Raw genomic sequence first — 19389 nt, 5'->3', positions numbered from 1 at the left:
TTATAGCTCAAACATCCGCTTCTGCAGTGGAAAAAGGAGCAGCTAAACTACACCCTTTTACACACTTGGAAAACGTCCAAGCCAACAGAAGAAAGCAAAGGTGATATAATATAAGTGAACAGGCCCACACCAAGGGATCAGTGCTAGCCAGTGTACTGTATGTGTTATAAGGACATGCAAATATCACTGCTGCAAGACTTTGAAACCGTACACTAATAATTTACTTGCAAGATTTTGCCGGAGTAGACACATGGGACAAACCAATACTCCTCAAGGAGATCAATGAGCGATATTTATAATGATGCAAAGTTCATGAAATATGTTGCAGTACTAAAAGCCAAGCACAAAGACATATTGCACAATATCTGTTTACAAATGCTGACCAAAGGTGGTTGAAAGGACCAAGGACAAACACGCACAGTTGAATGATGTGAATATGACTAAGGGCAGACAGACAGATAGATACTTTCTACTTAAAGGGGAATCAGATATATACTATGGCAATCAGATAGATAAATAAATAATAACAACAACAACAACAATAATAATAATAATAATAATAATAATAATTCTGGAGCAATGTGTTTCCTGCCTTGTCGGCATGCACCAGGCCTACTGTAAAAACAACCAACCGCCATCAGAAAAGAAAGGGGGAAAAAAAAAAAACAAAACCAAAAACTTGGTAGTTAGTAATTAGGGCGAGGCTTATTTCTCTAGGTTCCTGCCCCACAGCTCGGCTCTGGATTCCCAGGAGCGATCAGTCTGCTGCGGTGCAACTTGGTGATCCGCCTTTAAACGCTTAGTTCTCGGCTGCATGTTGAAGTTTTTTTTTTTTTTGCGTCCAGAGTCTCGTAGCCGCACGCAGCGTTAGCATAAACACACACACACACACATCCAGGCATACCCATGAGCGCAGCCCTCGCCTGATTCGCACCAACGCGGGTCATTTCAGGTTAAACCCTGGCGCTGTGTGTCGGTCGGTTTATCCCACGGAGACGAACGGCGCTTCCAGCGGAGGGAGGAATGCACAGACGCCGGGACTCCCGTTGATTTTTGGTGGATCCGAGTATCTTCTTGCATATGCGGTATGTTTTCATGTTGTGGTTATTTGTGTCAGTGGTCTGAGCCAATGACAAGCTCTCCACAAACTGTGTGTTTGACGGTATAACCGCTCGGTGGGCGTACGTTCTGCTCCCCGAGCTAACCTTCACATTCAACCTGACGCTTCTTATCTCGGCCGCCGTTGTGTGTTTTTTTTTTTTTTTTTTTTTTTTTTTTTGGCGTCCGGTTGGACCGGACGGCGCTTTGGCTTAACTACATGCAGCATTTGTGCAATTTTTAACTGCGGCTCGCTAATCGTCAGACTGCTCGCACACGCGGCTGGACGTGACTTTAGGGCTTTCCAGAAGGAGCGAGTATTTGTTTGTTTGTTTCTTTTTTTTCTCGTTTGAATTTTGGCAGTGGTGTTTATCCGCCGGAAACACACTCGATCTGCGGAGTAATTCAACTTCAGAAGCGCTGAACTCCGCTCCCCTTTCCGCCAGACGCGATGTGGTGTGTCGGAACGAAATAGCAGGAAAACGGGAGAATCGAATCAAAACGCTGAAATTTCAATTGTTCATTAAGGCCGAATTGTACGCCGGGTTGTGGTAATGTTAAAAGTTATTTGTAAGGTGTTGTCGAGGGCTGTGAAACATTTTTATAAAGCGAGAGAAAGTAAAAAGTGTAGATTATTCTCTGGAGATTCGGCTGGTACTGGAGCCAAGCAGTGTATCCTGGGTACAGCCCTTCCGAAGACTTGGGGGAGTTTAGTGGGCCGCGGTAAAGGTTTCCCTCCTCGCCAGGATCTGAGGGGCAGACATCCAGCTCAGGAGAAGAAGACCATTTAGCCCTTTCAGCCTTTAAAATAGATCATTTCCACCGCTTTCTCTCGGGGGGAGGTTCAAGCTGTATCGGCTTATTGACAAATATTTACAAATTGGTCCTGTAGCTTTGCAGGCATCTGCACGAGCAGGACACATAATATGATGTGTCCTGCAAAGACTGTCAGAAAAAAAGCATCCACAGACACCTTTCCAGATGTCTGTGGATGCTTTAAAAAAAATTAAACAAATTAGTCCAAGCGCTGAGATCTGAGGTATACAGTACATAGATTTATAAAATTCACACTGGTCATAATCACTTTGCGCTCTAATTGGGAATAAAAACCTTTAAATCCAGTAGCAAGTATCATTTAAAAAAAAAAAAATACTAGCAATAACATCAGTATGAATACCTCTGCATGGTGTTGTAACATGTCTTCTGTACATGCATTGTTAATTTGTCTGTTGATTCGAAGAACTAATGCACATATGAATTAACAAAGTGCTGTTGGCACATCATAGATTATGGTATTTTTATATGACAGTCACAAGCAAGAGTCTACATGGCATGCCATGTATATATATTAATGCAAACTGGGAGTTTCCAGGGAACAACTGAAGCCAGTATTAGTTTTCAGCTGAGGGTATTTAAGGACATTCTATCTGCCCTCCACTGCCAGCATGAGCTGGCAGACCAGTCTTGTGTTTGCAACAGGGCAGCCTGCAGCCTTTATTCTACTGCTGTTGCACACTTGCAGGTTTGTGGAGACAGTGGAAGAGCCTATAAAATCACTAATACTGAATGTTTAGTTCAATTGCCTCTCTGATGTGTTTCTTCAAACTTGTTACAAGATAACTTGCAGATGAATCAATATTGATAATGATGATTTAGTGGCAGCCCTAGGAAACAGTTCCAAGGAAGGAATAAAAAATCTAAATGAGCACTGAGTGGCTAGTTGCAAGTACCTAATGTAAAAGGACTTAGTGTGGGATGGTCTGGTATCAATTCAGCTGGTTTCTTATGTTTGTTTTTCCAGTAAATTCAACTGTAATCCTAGCATGATGTGTTCAGTGTCAGAGCTATGTCAAATACCTTTTTCATAATTTTGACATTTCACAATATGACCATAAAAGTGCTGATAAACAATTCAATGTGTATTACTAAGATCACCTCTTGACTCATCGATGTGACAGGGGATCATTGTTTGTTTCTTAAATTTTTTAAGGCTTTCAACTTTCCTGTCCTGAGGCTACAATAAGCATTTATTGAGCATTCTTTTTGACTCTGAGCTTGATTTTATTCCATCCATCCATCCATCCATCTTCTACCGCTTTTCCGTTTCTGGGTCGTGGGGGTGCTGGAGCCAATCCCAGCCAGACCTAGACAGGTCACCACATCACAGATGAACAACCTCTCGCGCTCGTATTCACACCTACGGACAATTTAGAGTCACGAGTTAACCTAGACATGCATGTCTTTGGACGGTGGGAAGAAACCGGAGTACCTGGAGGAAACCCATGCAGACACGAGGAGAACATGCAAACTCCGCACAGAAAGGACCCAGGCTGGGAACCGAACATGCGACCTTGTTATTATGGGGCGACAGTGCTAACCACTGCGTCATCATGCTGCTCTGATTTTATTCCACATATCAGAAATATACCAAAAACAGGATTTTCCCATCTTAAAAGCATAGCCAGAGTCCACCCATTTCTCTTTCTCGCTAAAACGGAGGTGCTGATGCATGCTTTTATTTCTTGTCGTTTGGATTACTGTAATGCCCTGCTTTCTACCAAAAATAGCATTTTAAACCTTCAACTACTCCAGAATTCAGGTGCATGAGTGCTGACGAGTGCAAGTACACATTACTCCTGTTGTAGATCACTTAATTGGTTACCCATGAGTTTCAGGATTGGTTTTTAAAGTTGTCTTATTTGTCTACAAGTGACTTAACAGTCTTAGCCCTTCTTATTTATTTGAACTACTTCTACAATATGAGCCCTTGCAGACCCAAAGGTCATCTGACACTGGACTTTTAGTTGTTCCAAAGGTAACAACAAAAACCTGTGGTGGAGTGTAATTTCAATTCTATGGACCCTATCTCTGGAACAACCTGCCAGAGGCCCGTCCGGGTCGCAGAGACAGTCTTCTATTCTATTCTATTATTATTATTTTCATTTTTAGTTCCTTTCAACTTCATGGTTTTCCTCATGGGAGCAGGGGTGTCGTCCTTGGGGCTGTTCTGGCCTACTCGGTGGGGGGCCCTGTGCCTGGCTTCATTGCCATGCCGTGGGTGGAAGCGTCTGTAGTTGTGGGCTGTGACGCCTCTTTGTGGGGATGGCTCCCTAAGATCGTGTTTCATCATCTGGTTCCTCAATGCCATGTCACTTTTACTAGTGTGTAACTGCATATGTTATATGCTTTTTACTTTTTTGTGGTTCCCTGTTTTTTCTCTCTCTGTGTTATTTCTGTTTTTCTTTTTTTAACCTGTGTGTTGCTGATCTGAATGAAAAGTGTTATTATAAATAAATTTTGATTTGATTTATCCACTAAAACACATCAAATTCAGAAGAGGTTCCCCTGAGTTATGTGTTAGGTATAGTATGCTTCTCTATGAAGAGAGCAACTTAGAAACAAGTGTTAGGAATGAGCATTTCAAGGAAAAACACTGTTCAATTACTGCCGGGAACTATTTGAGACAGCATTGAGTATGTAATGATGGGCAACTGTTACATAAGGTTCAGTTGTAAATCCTGTCCATGAATCTGTGGTCAGAGATGGTTTGTCAATGCTGGTTGAACAGTGTAGCTCATCTGTGTTAGTATCATATAGTTTCTCCATTCTTGTGATTCTTCATTCTTATAAAATGTCTTTCTCCTGTTTCTTCTGTTTGCGTAGTAGCAGCTAGTCCATGTCACAGCACTGTAGCAAACACTATACTGTCCCAGTGCTGAAGGCGCCACCACTGTGGTTTAAAAAAAAAAAAAAAAAAAAAAAAAAAAAAAAACCCTCCCCAAAAAACAATATACTGTCAGTGGTTAAGACCATAAGTGTACCCTCCAAGTGTATCCGGTCAATTTCGTTTTAAGTGATTGTCTGGGACGCTTTGAATGTGTGTTAATTTTTCCATAGTGTACCTGAACCTGCCAGGCTACAATACAGTGCCTCAGGAAAATGCATATTTCTGAGTGTTTGCTGAGTTACGTATGTTCGACCAGAAATAAACTGTGACAACTCCAACCCCCACCCCCACTACCTCTTCCCTCCTCCCCTTTCCAATGACTACACGGTGCAAAGCTGAAGAAGTTATCACGCTATCACTCTGTTATGACACAAGCACAGCCAAAGCCAGAGCTCCAGCTGCTGCCACGGCTCATGAAGCCGTTGGCTGTGTAAGTTGGCAAGTATGCGTTTGTTTGCAAGTACAGGCTTATTCTGAAGGCAATGATGTCTGATATCTCATCCTGCAAAAATAGAATCCAGTTGTGTGGCAGCTTCACTGTTCAGATCAGCTTGGTTCAATATGATCTATGTTGTGCAACGACTTAATAGGTTGAATGTGACTGTCGGCTTGATGTATTAAGGTGGACTGAAGTGCCAGTGGCATGACTTCATCATAATAGAGCTACAGGTATTGGTTATTTAAATTTATTTTACCAAATAACGTGCTTTTCTAAATTGACATCTGTATGAGAAGCAGCGAGGACAGTATGGTGGCCCTGAGGGCTCAATTCTAGGCAAGAAAAAGTCTTACAAAAAACACAAGCAAATGCAAAAGTGAGCTGCAAGTAGTACAAGCTGTTGTTGTCTTTGTTTCTGTTTCTGCATATTTGCAGCATGTTTCTGTATTTGCCCATGTTGTTTGTATGTACAGTGCATGTGTTGTCATATTGATTAATTGATTTCTGGATGATCCTGTGTTTTGACTATTTGGGTGTTTCCTGAATTGTGAAGTGATTTGAGGTCTCTCTGTAGAGTGCCATTTCAGATGTTTCCAAATATTGAAGTTCAAAGACCCAAGTCATGAATCCAGTTTTTATAGGAAAGCCCATAGAATGATGTGGACCATCAAAACTAACTTGGCAGGAAAAAGTTATCAGATAAGTCAGAACTGAAGTTATACAGCTATAATAAATCCAAAAGTAATAGCTATCCATGGGAAGACTGTTTCTGTGGACCTCTAATTAGTGGGCCTACCAGCTAAGGAAGTTTTTACACAGTGATGTTAAAGTAGTTCCCCATTTACACACGTCTTTGCCCTGAGCATTAACTTTCAAAATGCCATTAATCATGAAAAAGAACCAGAGAGACAGGACAAAAACAGACAAAGCTGAGAACATTTTCTCCTCAATAATGAGAGAGCATTTTAAAGAGCCACCATTGAGATGTTGGAGAAAGCCCAGAGACAGGAAACACAAAATAAAATAAACAGAGGGACATTTTGTTCATCAGCCGTTGTCTTGGAAAAACAACCTCCCACTCACAGTTTGAGACTGTGAGTGAGAGGTGTGAAGGTCAAAAAGTCAGTGTCTCTGAGGGGCTTAGACATTTCTACTTAGCAGCATAGCATAGCATCCTTGTAAAATCAAGCAAAGTGAATAACTTTTATATGCTTAACTGATAGGCATCTTCTGGTTTTGTGCAGTGTAGAGACTCTGAGGCCAACAGTGCAGGAGCTAAATGGGCCCAGATGTCATACAAACTGCTGTAGGCTTCTGTCATCTTAGCTGAGCTGTCCACAACATTAGCCTGCTAAAGAGATGTCATCAATCACTACAGCAGCAGGACAAGTTCCTGTAAAGCGAGTTTGATATCTGAACTAGATATGATGCACGTGTCCACACTGCCCTGAGCCCTCTAGCGACCTTGGCCGCCTAGGTAAATTTACCAGTTATCCTAATGGTTAATATTTATATATGAGATGAATTGCCTCGATCTTGCCAATTCTTTTTCAAGCTCTGTAAACATTTTCCTGAGTGAGAGTGTATGTTGCTGCCTCCGGTCTCACTCTGTAGATCCAGACACTCTCAGTCTCAGCAGCGTCATCCCAAACAAGAGCCACAATCTAGACGGCTAGAATAACGACAACTCCTGGTAGTCTGACAGAACGGTTAAAAAGCAACAGCTATCGTTCAGTTGTGTAATGCAACCTAGTCCTTTTTTATGGAGTACCATAACAAATTGTCAAATGGTGCAGTGTTTGTTATTAAAATACAGACATGCAAGACATATCTGATAAAAGATGAGAAGAGCACAGACCTCCAGTCAGCTGTGAAAGGAGTACTATCTGTTAGAACAATACGGACAATAGCATAGCCTGATGTTTTTCTGTGCTGGATCGTTTGGTTCTAGGGAGACTTTTATTTTTTATTTTTTATTTTTTATTTTTGAGAATTCTAAAGTCACTATATAATATTTCCCAACATTCCCATGGTACCTTGGGGCACCGTTAAGAACTTGTTCAGTTTATACAGTTGTTGTTCTTGCTCAAATTAAATCCATTTCTCCAACTGTATTTCATCAGCGCACCATACCTCATCAGTGAACCATATAATCACCTCATGTTTCCACATGAGGAATTTACTTGTAACATGGACTATTACAGTAAAATTAAGCCCTAATTGCAATTATACATAATTCACCCTAAAAACTAAATGCTAACAACAGCAATTACATTAATTTATGTTGCACTTATCAAAATTAAGTAATGGTAAAAGTTAAAGTGGTTAGTTCGGAAACCTCCAGCAGTGGAGGAAACAAGTGAAGGAAAGAGATAATGGCTAGGAAATTCAGTTCTGTTCAGATTGAAATGTGGAAGGGTAGCAATCATTTTCTCATGCATTTTGCAGACAAAGATTGAACTATTGTTAGTAACATCGCTTTGAGCTCACACGAAGACATAGAAGGTTGAGTTTAAAGGCAGGATTACAGTTGTAAACTGATGTTCAGTCTCACTGACAAAACAGCAGGTGAACAGTTGACCATTCAAAGGCAACAATGCTCTACGCATGATTTTACTAGCTGTAAGGACTAAAATTGGGGATTTTAAAACAGCTCTGTAGTGTCTTCTGTGACTCTGGAGAAGCTTCAAAAAAATCCTGGGAATATCAGTTTGGATTTAGAAGGTACATATTTTTAGAGAGTCTGGATTACAAAAACGTGTTTGAAACACCTAGATAAATATCATGAAAGGAGGCCCCAATGAAAGACATTATCTAGGTGCATTGTGGTTGTCCAGTATTTTTGAAGGCTGACTCTCATATGAGAGGTTATTTGGAACACTAGGGACTGATAATGAAGATGTTTTTGCCTTAGCTGCATCAATTATGACTCTTTAATTTTGGATTTTTGGTGTGACTCATCTAACACTGCATTTTTTGGGACAATGGCAATACTGGCAAATGTGAGATTTAATCAGATACTAGATATTTTTTTGAGTACTAGTTCAATATAACTATAGAGCGCAATAGAACTATATGTGTGCTTTTACATTTATACATGTTTTATTTAAAGATTGAAAGCAGAGGAAATAAGCTTCCTTCAGTCTGTACAAAGATTAAAAAAAAAACAAAACCTCATTATGACGTTGCAACAGCAAAACATTTGGAAAGTGATGCATTTTGAAAAATAATGAATTATGCAGGTGGCATAGTGTTCATAACAAGAATGTTTTAGTTTCATGGGCAGGGACACCATTGCACTGATAAAACTTTCTAATTCTCCAAAAATTTTAATCAACCAGACTGTAAAAATGACCTCATCATCTCTTACACTCATTCCAATAAAATATGTTTATTAATAATGAGGCATAGCCTATTGAACTGTAGTTCATTTTCAAAAACAATTTTGATTCAGCATTGATGACGTATTGCAAAGAAAGTCTTTTATTTGGCTCAGTTCCCGACATGGGACCTTTTGGTATGGAGTTTACATGTTCTCCTCGTGCCTGTGTGGGTTTCCTCCCACTGTCCAAGACATCATGTTTGGGTTAACTGGTGACTTTAAATTGTCCATAGGTCTGAGTGTGAGTCGCCAGACCATCACAGGGCCAACATGAGACAGACAGAGACAAACAACCACTCACACTCTAAGACCTACAGACAGTTTAGAGTCACCAGTTAACCCAAACATGATGACTTTGGAGGGTGGGACGAAATGAGGAGAACATGCAAACTCCACACAGTAAGGCCCCAGGCCAGGAATGGAACCCGTGACCTTCTTATTGTGGGGCAACAGTGCTAACCCCTATGCTGCCGTGCTGCCCCATATTAAAATTATTATTACATTTTAATAGTGCCCATAATTTGTTACATTAAATGACTGAAATTCACTTACGAGCTAATCCCTCCAGTGCTTGGGTTTGTCTTGTTTGTGTTAGTCAAAACATGCCAGAGGACATTGATAGCTCTCCAGTGTAGGCTTTTCAGTCCACTTACATATTTGTACATCAAATTTAGCATGTTCCAAGATTTTTGGAGGCTGATTGACAAAAAAGCTGATCAAATCCTTTTACACTGTTTGGAAAACAAAAATGTTCTGTTTAGAATAATGCCATCAGTTAAACGTACTGTCTGTGCTCCGATGGACATCACAGCACGAAAATGACAGTAATACGACATACTTTTTTGCTCCTCCCTTTAGAGTGGGCATGCAACAGGTAACCTCAGTAGTGTTCCAGGACATTGCCCTTAGCTTAGCTGTGACACCGATGTGTTATTATTTTATGTTTTAGTGTGGCTAATTTACTTATTGAACATTTTCTGCGCTCTAGGAAAACTGATAATTACGATCTACTATTGATCATCTTATACTGTTTAATCTCTACACCCTATATGACTGAATCATGTATGGTTTTAAGAGGGTGTGAATCGTTAAAGAAGTCATATCCAGTCTCAAGTCCTGGGCAGACTTTTCTGAGCTCGACCATGTCCCCTTTCATATTCCTGTTGTCCAGCTTGACTCATGGAGGATGTGATGAAGAACAAAATAAACGATTACATGTAAATTTAACAAGCCCAAATTATAGTTACCTTTCAGTACCACGGAGAGCGTCTCTCGACCAACATTGACTCGATGCAATCGCACAATGTGGTCTTTACTTAAACATAATATATTCACACAGTAAATTTATGATTTCAATATTTTTGGGATCAGTTCTGAACCAGGAAAGATGCCTCTCCATCTGTCTATCTATAACTCACTGACAGATCTCAGAAAGCACCATTAAAGTCCATACTGATAGTGAAAAAAAGCTGACCCTATAATGTCTGCTTTGTCAAAATTGATACCTTGTTTCAAGTCCCTTATATTCTTTGTTTATAAAGTCCCATCACCACTTATCTGAATGCCTTGATAACAGTTGTTTCTGACAGCTGCAGAGTACAGTATGTTCAGCCAGCCAAACATCACATCACCCGCCACAGTTTGTCAAGAGTTGTGCCTTGTTGTCACTGATGCAGTTTTAAAACAGTAGTTGTAAGGTATGCCAGTGAAAATCTTTTTGTTGATATATACAGGAAGTACGTGAAAATTCTACACAAAGTATCTCATACAATAATATAGTTATGGCAAATGCAAAAGCATGCATGCTTTTCAGTGTTGTACTGTGTATTGCAGTTTGTACTGTAGTCATGAGGGTCAAGAGTTCTAAGGTTCCCGATGTCTTTCTGAAGGCAAAGGTCAACTCACACTAGACAACACAGCATTGACACCAATTAATATTAAAATGGATGATAAACTAAATAGCTTCTGACTATATGTCATTCCTCCTTTTTATTTTTCTCTCTCACAAGTGAAAACTCACTGAAAAGTATTCTTCTATCTTTTCTGCCCACATTTGCTGAGGAATAACAATCTTTGGCTCACTGAGGTCACTAAGCAAAGACAACAAAACATATGCTTTATGATCCTGTGTGTACTTGTGGGTTCGTGGTTGGAAAAAGGCAAACACCTTGACATTGCATGAGTTTAGCTGGGAAAACCACTCTTGCCCTTGAAAAACTCCATTCTTATGGCTTGTTTAAAAACAGCCATCTCGTGGTTGATTTTGGATTATCAATTTTAAATATCGAAACATTTAAGGTTTTATCTCTCCAGGAAATTGATGCCCAATGAAGATGCCTCCTGTGTCTCTGAGTGCTAATGAGTGATCATCTCTGTGCTTCCTCTAGGATTTTTTTTTTTTCAGCAGAGGGGCAGTAGGGATGCAACAGTACAGTTTTCCCACAGTTCGGTATGCATCACGGTTTTTGGGCCACAGTAATGGTATGGTTTCGATATCTTAATATGAAATTACTTACTAGGAAAGGCAATATGTTGCATGTAAAAATCATTAAAAGCAAGCACAGATATAGTTAAAACACTTTTATTGTAAAATTGTAACACACTTCCAAAACAAACAAAGCAGTATCCAATAAAAAATAAACTGCAAACATTATTGTAGCCACCATAATTACAAACTATCTACCTGTTACAAATAGAATATCAGAGAATAGGACAGATTTAGTCTAACCACAAAATGTATCATTAAAAAGGGTACATTTATCTTACTTGCTCTTTATCAAAAATAGGCAATATCAAATTAAAAGTGTAGTATCTAATAAACAGAATTTTAACCCACTCATAGAAACTACTTGAACATGACAACGTTCAGCATCAATTTAAAATAGTTAAAACAACTGCAAAGCAATGCTTGCACACCGTGCTTTGTTTATTTTCCTTTGTCATTTTAGTCGATGCTAAATCCAAACCCGCGGACTTGAAAGAGGACGGCACCTCTTCAAATTTTCTTTCTTCTGAGTCCCATTCACTCGCCATCTTTGCTCAAGGTTTACTCTCCACTCTCTTTTCCAGCATTTGCATGCTGAGTGCTGATTGGCTCCTGGGAAATTCAGGGACTTCTGATTGGCTCTGAAGAGAGCATGAACAGAGCAATGCTGCTCTTTCTACTGTGTCTGCTCCAAGAGTATCTAATCGCTATAACGTTTTGTGAGATTGTTTGCCTTCGGTTATTGAACCGAACAGGACGTATTTAACAGTTCAACAAAATATTGAATTTTGTTGCATCCATAGGGGGCAGGCTATCTGGGGGGCTGTGGCAGCATAAACAGAAATATTGACATGCGTATGATGCACAAAAAAAAAAAGAAAAGAAAGTAAAAATGAGTTGAACTGGCTATTTTTTTTTCAACCCATTTAGGGTCCCTGCCTGATAGACTTTGCTTCCCTTTAAGCTTTTCTCCTCTACTTTCATCTCTCTCTCCTACACCATCACTTTGCTCTCCTGCTCCTTCACTCAGCTCTCCCCGTGCTGTGCTCTGCTCTCCTTCACTTTGTTCCTCTACTCCTCCCTGTCTAATGTTAATTGTCTAATACAATTGCATAAAACATTTGAGTGCCATCAGATAATTTACACTCACATCACATCTGATAAGTGTGAACATTACATTTTTTTTTTTGACCTAACCATCTACCTAAGCATCAACCATTTATGGTTGATGCTTATCAGCTACTGATAACTTGTGTCATCTTCAACAGTTGGCTTTCTCTTCTTCATCTGAAAATACAATCAGCAGTTAGTCCATCATGGCGTGTAGATATTAACTTAATGCCCACATTAGCATCACTGAGTTGGCACCTGGCCAAATTAAATTAAGCTACCGATACATTACGTAATGTTAGCTGGCCATCAATAGTTTGTGAATGCCTACTTAACTTGTAAAAAGTTATCTTAAGCTAATAAGTCTATCTTTTCTCTGGTAAGTCGCTGCCCTATTTTCCAGGATGGCACTCCTCTGACTCTCTGACCTGGTTCCTGAGTGCCTGACCTGACGTCACTCACAACCCTACACAACCCTAACCCTCTCAAGGCCGTGCTCTTGTGAGTAATTAACGCTCATCACCAGGCTGTGCTGTGAAGGTGGAGAAATGCGACGGTGGTATAGAGGAAACACTGTCTTTAAAACAGTGAAATTTTGTAGTGAAATAATCCAACATGGAAACTCTGCACAGAAACGCCCCAGGCCAGGGAACCAAACCCATGACCTTTTTGTTGTGAGGCAACAGCGCTAACCACAATGCTGCTTTGTTTCCCCCTTCATTTTATTTAAATGTGATTGTCAGGCCCTGTCAGCCCTGTTTTATGGTCAAGTTTCAAGTCTTATGCATGAAGGACCAGTGACTCCAACCATAAGGGAGGAGTTCATAAGATAGAATGCAGATTTAAGGCTCTTTAACATTGACTTTACTTTTCTTTTTTTTATACAGCCCAAGTTTAGACTCAGACCCAGACCAGGACTCTGTTAAGATTAGATTCAAAGAACAGCAGCTGCATCAGAACAGTTGGTATACTAAACATGTTGCGTTTGTGTGTTATTTGATAGATTGCAGCTGTCAGTGGCTGAGACAGTGTTGTGCTAATGCTAACTCACTCCTCCTTGTATTGACTGTTTTGGGTTTATGTTTTACCCCCTCCCTGTCCCCTCGAGTTGATAAGATTGGTTCATAAATAACAAAGCCTACACTGTTGAAATCTGTTAAGCTGGCGTAACGGTCATTTAATGTTCTGGCTCATTATTGGACAGAATATAGCACCAAACCTTTCTGGTATTTTAAGCCTCAATTAAATAAGAAATATGATTCACAGATCCTCGAGCATGATGTAAATTTGACTTGCACAGACCTGGATGCCAAGACTGATGCATACAGTCAAAAGCTCAGGCTTTCTTTGACATTATGTGCACAAGTGTTTTGTTTTTTTTGCTGCTACTGTGAGCTAAAGTCTGTCTGTTCTTCAATATAAACTTACTGTGTGTTTGGGTTTGTGTACTTCTGCCCTGCACCAACACCAAGTGATATCTTCATGTGTACAAAATTTGTTATTTTGCCCTGTCCGTTCTTCGACTTTAGCTATCCCTGCTCTCAGACAGCAGTAGGTGTATGAGCCTTTCATCCTTACAGTCAGGGTCATTGCAATTGTTAAATTAAATCAATGAATGCTGAAGCTGCATTACTGTATATCCATTTCATAAATATTCAAATTCCAATTTAAATTATACTCTGCAGGAGAACTGAAGAGAAAGTAAGGTACCTGATGATGATGATGATGATGATGATAAAAATTGTCTGATCATAGCCAACAGTTGGACCTGGATGGTGATGGTATTTGTAAAAGGTTTCAACTGTGAGGAAAAGATAGAGAATGAAGAATGTGAGTTTGAATTCAAATCAATTTAAGTTAAATAAGTAAATACATACAGAGAAAAAACAATGAATATGGTCTAATCAAGAAAATGTTCACCCTCTGCAATGTTTTTTTAATTATGCAGCTCAGTTCGTGACCTGTGGTTACGTTTTGTAGTGATGCTTGCTGCATATCCCTCTCCAAATAGAATCTGTTGCTTTTCACCGTCCTAGTTCGGTGAAATTTGTTTTTGTGAAGTTCAAGTTCAAACTTTGGTTGGGTCATTTCAGGACACTCAAATTTGAAGCTACTCCAGCTTTTCCTTGGCTCTTTGCCTCTACCACTCATTCCATTCTTGTCTGACGCTGTGTGTTCTCTGCAGTCGGCTTCCTCTACAGTCTCTCTGCATTAAGCTGTATGCAGTGGCTTACACCCTGACTTCCTCTCCCCTTGTAAAATGGCATTGCCAGCACTGTGCTCCAGGAGAGGAGTTGTCCGTCAACTGGCTCACAAGTGTAAGTCTCTCTGGAGCTCTAGGAACAACATCAGCCAATCAGAAAAGAGGTCTCTCTTCTGATTGACTGACTGTTAGGGATCAAATAAATATTTTAGGCTAAAATTTGGAGAAAACAAATCATCTAAAGTTGGATTATGGGTCTTGGTAAGCTGGGCTTTGGTCAGGGCGGCACTGCTGTGCTGTGACATCGTAAAGTTGCAGAAGTCCTGACAGCTGGTTTTAAGGTTCAGTTTCTGAATACAGTATTTATCTCTGGATCGGGATCTTTGGTAGTTTCACTGTATTAAATATAAAACCTAAACCAGGTATTTAATGCAAATTGGGCATTTAAAGAACAGATGTACTTACTTGAGATGGGCAGGGACACCATTCCCCTGATAATACTTTCTAATTATCCCAAATTTTAATTGACCAGACTGTAAAAATGACTCTATCATCTCTTACAGTCATTCTAATACAATGTTTATTACTAATGAATCATATTCTTTTTAAGTGCAGTGCATTTTCAAAAACAACTTGGGTTCTGGGCCTGGGGCCTTTTGGTAGGTCTGCGTGGGTTTCCTCACACCATCCAAAGACATCATGTTGGGTTAATTGGTGACTCTAAATTGTCCATAGGTCTGAGTGTGAGTGTTAGTGGTTGTTAGTCTCTGTGTATCTCTGTGTGTTGGCCCTGAAATTAGACAATAACATTTATGAACAAACCAAAACCAAGATGTGTCTCTGTGGGGTGCAAAATGCTGATCCATTGAGCACGAACGAATCAAGGCAGATTTGCTGCACAGTTGTTGCTCTCAAGGTGATAAAAAGCCAGAGATCGGATGCTGGACCAAAGACTAATGGGGGGGAGGGGGCTTCTCCTGTTGAAAATAATCTCTGCATCACATAACAGTTGGCACTTGAAAAGAGCCAAGATACTGACAGCATCCCCTTAGACAATAAAAATCAAGATGCTACTTTTGGCAAAAATCACTATTTGAGGCATTCAGCTGTTTGTGTGGCATGGCAGGAGCACATGCAAAAAGTCCTGGCTGAAGTACAAGAGAAAACAGAGTCATTGCTTTCTTCTGTACAACAGAGGGTGTCCACAGGTGGTGCAGTCGTGCCTGAGCAGCAACGGTCTTCTGACCCATTTCTGTGACAGTTTCATCCACCCTTCACTCTGACTTTCTCATCAACAGTGACAAGTGACTGATTTTTTTTTTTTTTTTTTGGTGGTTCTAATAAGCTTTGTTGGGGACCAATGTGTTTTTTAGATTTTATTTTACTTAACAAATAACAAGGAAAATATTTATTTTTTATATAGATTTTTTTTTTAATTAACATATTTACAAGGTTCAATAATGGATGCCCTAAATGAAGTTTGGACCATGTTGTCTGATCAAAGGAATTTCTGTCGCACAAGCTCATGGTTGGTTCTGAATTGTCAGAACAGACACACCATCACAGTTTGTTGTTGTTGTCGTTGTGTATGTGTCCATGCTGACCCTTGTCCACCACCAAAGATCCTACAATGGACACATGAGCATTAGACCATGACGGCACAATGGAAGAGGGTGGTTTGGTCTGGCGGTTCTGGTTTTCTTTTACATCATGTGGATGGCCCAGTGTGCGTGTTTCTTTCCTTGGAAAGTAATGGCACCAGGATGCATTATGGGAAAAAGCTGGTGGAAATGCTGTGAACAGTATTCTGCTGGGAAACCTTTGATCCTTCATTCATGTGGAATTCGCTTTGACATGTTACATTAACTTAAACCTGGTTCAGACGAAGTCCAGGTCTTCATGGAAACAGTATTCTCTATTTTCAGTGGACTCTCAGCAGGATAAAACTCTGTCAGTCACTGCGACGTTACTTCAAGAATGGCTTGAGGAACAAAAACCAGCATTAGGTGACTTGGATTTAACGCCATTCGCTGACCTGCTTTTGTAAATAGATTCAACTTTGCTGTGTCACAAAGGTGTTTTGTGAATGTCAGCCGCAAGTTCAGCCATTAGTTCCGTCCGACTTCATCTTAAATGCTACATGTGCGCTGAAACATGTGTCACTGTTTGTAGTTCTGTATGTAGACAAAGTTCCTGTGCAAAGCAAACAGGAATTTATCTGATTAATAGATTAAGTTCTGATTCACTTTGCAGTACCGAACCCTGCTAATATCCCCATCTGGCTCTGATTTCTGGACTTTAACCCTATCAATGATGATCGTTCACTTTGCTTTGAAAACTACAGCGCCATGCCAAACAGATAAACATGACATCAAACATTTGTCAAGTCATGTCAGAAGGCACTTTGGATGTTCCAGAGGGAAACGCTATGAATAAAATGAGGCAGCTGACACAATAACAATGAACAGAAGGTAATTTCTAGCATAACTGGTGTTCTGCTGAGCGGTGATTGAGTTTTGCAGGATTTTAACATATTGCTGATGCATAAACAAAATTGAAGGAATCTGAATACTTTTCAAATGGACTCCAGATTTAACATTTCTGCAGAAATTGTTTTCCTGTCTCATTAGGGGACAGTGTGAGAAACATAAAAGCAGATTAAAGGCGCAATACATCAATGTGATGTCTCTTTGTGTAGTCATGCTGTTTTCACTCTCATCTCGTCTTCGCTCAGCATAACTCAGAGAGACTTGGACAGAGGGAAGTCAAAGTGATAGCTAAGCAGAAAGGAACCTGTCAGACTGCTTTGGATGCCACATACACTAACTTTGTCTCTGGGTTCTTTTTTTTGTTTAGCATTATGTGGCTTCTGAATGAGTTATGCCAGTACAGAGGAGCATAGGTTAGCCAATTGTTTTTATTTGATTTATTTACCATGATAGGCAACACAGCAGCATAGTGGTTAGCGTTGGTGCCCCACAATAAGAAGGTCACGGGTTCTTTCTGTGTGGAGTTTGCATGTTCTCCCGTGCCTGCATGGGTTGTGCTGAAACTGTGGTTTCCTCCCACCATCCAAAGGCATCATGTTTGGGTTAATGGTGATACTAAATTGTCTGTAGGTCTGAGTGTAAGAGTGAATGGTTGTTCGTCTCTGTCTCTGTGTGTTGGCCCTGTAATGGACTAGTGACCCGGGTGTATCCCGCCCTCGCCCAGTGTGAGCTGGGATTGGCTCCAGCACCCCCGCAACCTGGAAATGGATAAATGGTTGAAGATGAATATTTGCCATGATGTTCACTGACTGTTGGTCACTGCTTTCTCTTCCTGTGTCACTTCTTTTTTTCTTTTTTATTTGAAAAGCAAAGAAAGAAAATACTATAAAATTGCTTCATTCCGATGAATAACTCAGCATTTACTTGTCAGATGGATGCTATAGAATAATGTAGAAATGGTCTTAATGGGGAAACAAACTACAACAGGTAATTTATTTCACTTTGGCTGCAGAGGAAGTATGCATTTTAAATTGTTCTAATTCCCTCACGCCTTGAAAGCTGATAAGTTTTGTTTTTTTTTTTTTTTTTTTACAAAAACAGCATGTTTATTGAAAAGGCAGCAGCATAGCAACACAAACAGTGGGCAGATCTTAAGAGAAAAAAAAATCTGCATTTATATCTTCACAGGAGGAATTTCAGAGAAGACATGCCAGACTAATTAGGTCCAAGGATATGTAAGTAATGAGGTGATTTTGTCTGATTTGGAGGAAATGGCAGAGAAGTAAGCAAAGCCATGGAGGCTTTTGACACAGCTCCTCAAACTGTGCTAGTATTGCATTGAGTCTTAACCCTAAATATAGTGCAGATTTGTATCATGTCTGTTTTTGATTTGAATGAGAAACATTTGGAACAAAGATTTATTGGTTTTCTGGGAATGTGTTAGAATGACTTGAGGTTTTGAACCAGGGTTTGTTTGCATGTGGTGTGATTGGCTCTATGCTCAGACTGAAGCAATTTTAGAATGGCCATGATGAAGCATAATAGAGCATGTACTGGATGTATTAAAGCCTATTAATGCATTTGTGTTTGTGCTGTTAATGTGAGAGTAAATGGGTCAGATTTTGTATCCGGCTGTGACTTTGATACAGATTAAATAGCATAAAATAACATGCATCCAGTATGATTCCATTAATGAAAAAAACATTATTATAACAGGGAGCTTTCACCACACTACCAAACTGCCATATGTACAATGTTTATTGCAGCATTTATAGCTCATATTTTTGTACTTTGTACTAACCTTTTTATATTATTATTCTTGTTAGTATGATTTAGAGAAACCTGGAACAAGATTAGTAGTGTTCATCTCTTAATAAATAAATACATTTTTCATGGAAATTTATTCATGATGAAATCAATAAGGGCAGCATAAGGGCATGATGGTTAACACTGTTGCCCCATAAAAGGAGGTTGCGAGTTCGGTTCCCGGCCTGGGGCCTTTCTGTGTTGAGTTTGCATGTTGTCCCAGTGCCTGGGTGGGTTTCGTCTGGGTACTCTGGTTTCTTCCTACTGTCCAAAGACATGCACAATAGGTTAATTGGTGACTCTAAATTGTCCATAGGTCAGGAGTGTGTGTGTGAGTGGTTCAATAGTTTCCTTCACAATTATCTATATAGGAGGTTGAAGGTTGGTTTCATGAGAATGACGGAACATTGTTTATGTTCGCCCAGCCTAGTGATCTTCCTAAACGGGCTCAGCTGCTGACAGTAAGGCTGAAAAAACACAAAACAAAAAAGACAAAAAACTTCCAACGGACTTTAGGGCAGCTTCACACCGAGTGAATCCGATATGCCCATGTGTAAAATATTCATCGAGACAGTCTGGGCAACTGTCGACACTCTTCCATTTCAGTGTGCAGTTTTGATTCACAGGCAGAAAAACTTGACAGAAATTAA

At 39.9% G+C, this 19389-nt stretch overlaps 1 protein-coding gene across 1 annotated transcript in view; it reads left to right on the top strand.

Annotated features, from left to right (window-relative positions):
* Nucleotides 1-772: 772 nt before the first annotated feature.
* The window catches only part of thrb (thyroid hormone receptor beta), a 105066-nt gene continuing 86449 nt past the window's right edge, over nucleotides 773-19389 (top strand). The window contains exon 1 of the mRNA XM_029513727.1: nucleotides 773-1085. The gene's annotated coding sequence lies outside the window, so the exon portion shown is untranslated. The remainder of the gene's footprint in view (nucleotides 1086-19389) is intronic.

This window comes from Echeneis naucrates, chromosome 11 (assembly GCF_900963305.1).
Source record: "Echeneis naucrates chromosome 11, fEcheNa1.1, whole genome shotgun sequence".
Lineage (NCBI taxonomy): Eukaryota > Metazoa > Chordata > Actinopteri > Carangiformes > Echeneidae > Echeneis > Echeneis naucrates.
The sequence above is the reverse complement of the archived record's forward strand: the minus strand, read 5'-3'. Positions and strand labels throughout refer to the sequence as shown.